The 5,970-nt window shown below is 40.6% G+C and overlaps 1 pseudogene; it reads right to left on the reverse strand.

Moving 5' to 3' along the window:
- Positions 1-4,936: 4,936 nt before the first annotated feature.
- On the reverse strand, positions 4,937-5,454 carry LOC122120527 (annotated as a pseudogene).
- Between the last annotated feature and the right edge of the window lie 516 nt (positions 5,455-5,970).

A 5,970-nucleotide genomic window follows, 5' to 3' on the forward strand; every position in this document is an offset into this window, starting at 1 on the left:
AAAGTCAAGGGATCAATTATGTGAGGTATGCATAACTAATCACTGCTGTTGTTTTGGATAGCATGGATCTTACTTTACATGTCATGTACATTGTGTGTGTGTGTGTGTGTGTGTGTGTGTGTGTGTGTGTGTGTGTGTGTGTGTGTGTGTGTGTATGGTCGTCCTAGGGCTTGAATTCAGGGCCTGGCACTGACGGTGAGCTTTTGTGCTCAAGGCTAGCATTCTACTAGTTTGAGCTACAGCTCAATTTCATGCTTTCTAGAAGGTAATTGGAGATAAGAGTCTCATGAACTTTCCTGCCCTGGTTTGCTTTGAATTGTAGCCCTCAGGTCTCAGCCTCCTGAGTAGCTAGGATTATAGGTATGAACCTCTGACACCCTGCTATGTACATATTGTTTGATCTTGAGGGTTTCGTATGTTTTCTTCCCCCTCTATATGTTTCTTTTTTGTCTTTCACACATAATACTATATGCAAAAGAACATGATAAAGATGATGTAACTTAGTGCCAATCAGAACTCTTCTGGGTGATGGATAGATGCGTGCTTTTGGTCTCTGGATATAGATGAGGTTGAGTTGCCAGTGGCCACCTTTCTCTATATGAAGAAGGCTCCTACCTGACAAAGAGGATGCCCTGATGAACTGGTGCCAAAAGTATTGTTAGTCTTTCTAAATTGCAGGAGCCAATACATTCCCTTTATTTTAACCTGAGCCAGTTCAAGCTGGTTTTCTGTCCCCTGCAATTAAAATTTTCCTGATGCATATGCAAATTGTGTCACATTTCTTGCAAACATCTCATCATAAAATCTTCACAAATGTGGATAAGATTGTAGCATTTACACTGACAATCTGGCTTTGTTTGCAGTGTTTCTGGATAAGATAGATGAAAAATCATAAAAAAAGATAATATCCAATCTATGGTCCCGCAGTAGCACACCACAGATTTTGTAATATAAGAATGTTCTAGAAAGATGTCCTAGACATGGGGCATGTTATGGTTCAAATATGGAATGTCTTCCACAGGTTCATGTGTTGAAATCTAGGTCTCAGGCGGGTGGTACTATTTTGAGTGGTACTGGAAACTCTAGGAGGTCAATAGAAACTCTCTAGGTCAGTAGAGTGTATCACCAGGGCTACAGTTTTCCCTCCTGCCATGCCTTCTCTCTCTCTTTCTGTCTCTCTGTGTCTGTCTGTCTGTCTGTATCTGTCTGTCTGTCTGTCTCTCTGTGTTTGTCTGTCTGTCTCTCTCTGTTTGTCTGTCTCTCTCTGTCTCTCTGTCTCTCTGTGTTTGTCTATCTGTCTGTCTTTCTCTGTCTCTCTGTGTCTGTCTGTCTGTCTGACTGTCTCTCTCTCTCTCTCGCTCTCTGTTTCCTGATCACTGTGTTTTGAATAGTCTCTTCCATATCTGCCCACTGCTGTGAGGTTCTGCCTTACTAGGAGATCTGAATCAGTGAAGTCAAGAATTATTGTAATGAAATGTTTGGAGCTGTGAGATAAACTACCTTAAGTTCATATCTCATCGCCACAATGGACGGTCTGACCAACACAGGGTGAACATGGGAATTCCCAGAGAGAGCGAGCTGTAGCGAGACCAGGGCCATAGGTGAGAGCCAGGTTTACTGTAATGCAAAGGCCAAAGGAGACGGAGGTGCTAGACATAATTTTTCTGAGTATTGAGCAGTGAGACAAGATCAATTCAGAATTAGGGCCAGGAGGATGAGAACACACAACACTGTGGCTCTGTATGTGAGAGAGGACAGATGAGATGAGAGGCTTACCGAAAAGACCAGGAATTTAAGAGATAGGGAGGCGAATGAGTCATGGTTTTCAAAATATTTGGTTTGGGGTAAAAGGAGTAGTGATTTCCTCATAGATCTTAAGGGGTAACTGTGTGCCTTTAGGAGAGTCAAATATTTCTGACTAAAGTAATAGCCTATTGACCCACTGATCATCCATCCATCAATCATCCATCCATCCATCCATCCATCCATCCATCCATCCATCCATCCATCCATCTATCCACCCACCCATCCATCCATCTAGCCATCCATCCATCCATCTATCTTCTTAGCAATTCATCCTGTTCATCTGTTTGGCCATTGTCTAACCATCTTTAAATATTTTTGAACTCTTACCATGTGCTAGGGCCTTGTTAATTAGAAGGATGAAAATGTGTGGTTATTTTTAGGGCACTTCGATCTGTAATGCCAAAAAAATACATAAACAGATCATTGCAACACAGTTTGCTAAGTGCAATAATAAGGTCTTTTACAAAGTGTCAAGGGAAATGGTTGTGAAGATTAGATGAGATTACAGTTGTGAAAAAGACTTTGTCAGCTATTCAAATATTAGTCATTATTATAATCTTCATAACAACTCTGGGAGAAAGGCTTGGATTATCATGCCTTTAAATTTTTTTATACAGTAGAACTACATAAGTGTTTCACTACAGGTTACAAAATAGAGAAAATAGAAACCCCACCTATGATTTAGTTGCTTTAATACTGGCATGGTTTTACAGCTTGCCTTGTTTCATTAATGTCTTTACTCCTAGAATTTTAATTTTTTTCACATAGCGTTCACGGTGCATATATCATAACCCCAGAGATTTTTCTCCTTAAGTCAAATTATTTATATTTTGCCTTGTGTAAATCTGTTTCTTGGGTCATGCCTTAGGCAGGAGAAGTCAGAAATTGCCATAGTAACAGTTGACTCAAATGTCTCTGGTGCAGCTCCAGCTCAAGCCTCACTCTTCTGTCTCCTCATGAGTTTATTAGGACCCGTTGGCTTTCTTTCCAAACAATGGCTTATGTATATTCTTTGGTCCTGCCATGGTTCTCTCTGTTACCCTAGGCATGGAGCTGTGCCTGGTGTGTGTGGATGTTTTAATTTTGTGTCTTGATGACTCTGAAGAGCTTCTCTGTGTCTGTTGAGGAGGGCCTACCTTTTTTCTGATCTTTGTTCATTGGGAAGAAGAAAGCATACCTTTGAACCCACCAGAGACACATTGGTGGAGACTTTGTGCCCACGGTCGTGGTCTGAAATTTGGGGATATACATATCTACCTTTATTTTCTCTCCTTTTTTTTTTTACCCTTAAGCCCCCAAATCAGAATTTAATGGTTTACCAATATAGCTCTTGTTAAGGTCACCATTGACCTTCAAGTTCCTGAGTCTAATGGCTAGTGCTGAGCTATTATCTCATTTGATTTCTCATCAACACTGGACATAGTTGATCACTTCTTCCTCCTAGAGTGCTTTTCTTCTATGGCACCACACTTTAGGTAGCTCCTTCTCAGTTGCCTCTGCAGGTTCTTCTGCTTTTCATTGACTTCTGAAGATGGAGGCCTGAAGACATCTTTACCTACACTTCCTACTCATGGGACCTCAGCTTTATGACTATAAATACCATCTATAGGCAGAGGAATCCCAAATTTATCAGTCCAAATTGTGTCTCTTCCCTGAACTCCATATTTATATATTCAGTGGACTGTCTATGGTTTCTACAAGTTGTCTAATGGGCATTGCAAACTCTGCTTGTCCAAAACCCAATTAATGGCTTCCCTCCTCCACCTACTTGGTCTTTGCACAGATTTCTCCACATTATTACACGATATGCCTATTCTTCCAGATACTAAGGCTAAAAATCTGTACTACTTGCATCCAATCTGTTAATAAATTCCGTTGTCTTTCTATCAAATCTTTCCCGAGTCTGAACTTACTATTTATACTAACACCATTACAGCCTAAAACACTAGTGTGTCTCACTGATTGCAAAAATAGCCTCTAAATGGATCTCCCTAAACAGACTTTGTTCCCCTGCAGTCTACCTTGATGCAGCAGCCAGAGTAACTTCATTTCTCTAACACAAGTGATATCATGTCATTCCATCCTTCTGCCTCAAATCTTCCATTGGCTCCAATATCATTATAGTAAAACCTTACTATGGCTTAAAAGAACCTGTGTAATCTTGGCCACTCTTTATTTCCCATTATTTTTTCTCTGGCTCACTCCATTTCAGTGCCATTAGAATTCCTGCTCCTCAAATGCACTAGCACATTTTTTTTCTAGAGGCATTTGCTTCTTTCTTCTGACTGGAATGCTAGTTTCACTGTGTCTGGTTCATTTTCCTTCTTCCTTTAGGTCTCTGTTCAATTGTCATCTGATCAAAAAAGAGTCTCTCCTCACCCTGGATGCTCTATAAATCACAACTCTGTCTCAGGCACAACATGCCCATCCATTCATCTATCTATCTATCTATCTATCTATCTATCTATCTATCTATCTATCTATCTATCTATCTGTCTGTCTGTCTGTCTGTCTGTCTGTCTGTCTGTCTGTCTGTCTGTCTGTCTGTCTATCTATCTATCATCTATCTATCTTATCATCTGTTACCTATCTCTGACTATATATCATATGTATTTTATGTATCACACCCACACCCACACCCACACACACATACACTCACCTCCCACCCACATATAGAAATCCTGTCATATGCCAAGGCCTGTGTTACTTGAAGTTGCACTAATACCTATGCAACACACACATACACACACACACACACACACACACACATTTGTTTATTACCCATCACTACCCCCTAGAATATCTATATATCTTTTGTCATGAGTCAAGGACTTTTGTCTCTGAGTGCTTTTTTGTTGTTGTTAAAAAAAAATGTGTTTTTATTGTATGATGAGGCATTTGAAGATTCTGAACAAATCAGTATCTGGGCAGTGAGGGAGCTGCTTTCTCCTTTACTTCTTTGGGTTACTAGAGCTTCTTGTCAGTAGATTAAAAAAAAAAAAGACAACCTTTTGCATTACTTAAGTCTTTCCAAGGCATGTGCTAGTACAATACAAACTTCTCCTGTCAGAGGCAGCTAATCTAACATCCACACATCATGCACAACACCTTGGTGTGGGGGTAGTGGTGGGGGTAGAGCACTGCACCTATTCCCACCTCGGCCCTGCTTGTTTGTGGATGATATTTGGAGCATCTGGAGGAGTGTGGTAGTATTGGAAAAAGGAGGGAGAAGGAAACAATGTGAGTATGTGGTCAGGAGGAGGTCGGCCAAACTTGTGCAGGGCAAGCCTGAACATGTCATTGGTGCAAACCCAAGCATCATCGATGTTCTTTAATAGAAGCATCTGGTGGAACCCCATGATGGAGTCTTCATCAGCCTTGAGCTGGCCCACAACCATAGTGATGATACAGCTATCCGGCGTGGGCTGATGATCCTGTGCCATGATACTGTGCTGGATTTTCTGGAACAGAAGGCTAGACAACTTCTCCACAATGGCAGCTTTTCCCTGGAACTGCTGTCCTTCTCACGTTAAGGTATGATGCATCAATATAAATTACATCTAGTTGGGTTCTGTCATTACCAAATAACTGGTAGTAATGTTGTGTGAAGCTGGATCTAGTCTGCTCCCAGATTGGCTTGTCTCCCATCCTGGAGCGTCACGCGGCCTTGCTGAGACCGGAGGGGCTGGCATGGTAGCTGTAGCGATGGTGGCAGCAACCCAGCACCGTCTTCTGAGTACTTTTTTGATAAATGGATATTTTCCTTGATCACCAACTCTTTTTATGATCTCTTTCTCTTATTACTAAGAGGATATTCTCTCCAGCACTAACATATTTCTTTCCTCCAATAAGATGCAACTACACAATGGTGAACTTATCCTCCGAGTCTCAGTTTCTTCATTAATGGATCTGAGAGTAACACATACCTTATAAACTTATAGGAAACAAATAAGGTGTTGCAGCTAAAGTCCTTGGTATATTGTTCAATCTGTGGAATTATTTTTAATAAAAATTTTAGGCACTGTGGAGTCATAAAAATCAAGCTTTAACTGACTTATTATATGCAAAATACATAGAACAGTGCCTAGCATAATAAATGAACTAATAATTATTATTATTATTATTTGGTTCACTGTAAGCTATGTAGTCTATGCAAACTGACTT

Source organism: Dipodomys spectabilis, unplaced genomic scaffold (assembly GCF_019054845.1).
Source record: "Dipodomys spectabilis isolate Male_0828 unplaced genomic scaffold, ASM1905484v1 ptg000175l, whole genome shotgun sequence".
In the NCBI taxonomy this organism is placed as follows: domain Eukaryota; kingdom Metazoa; phylum Chordata; class Mammalia; order Rodentia; family Heteromyidae; genus Dipodomys; species Dipodomys spectabilis.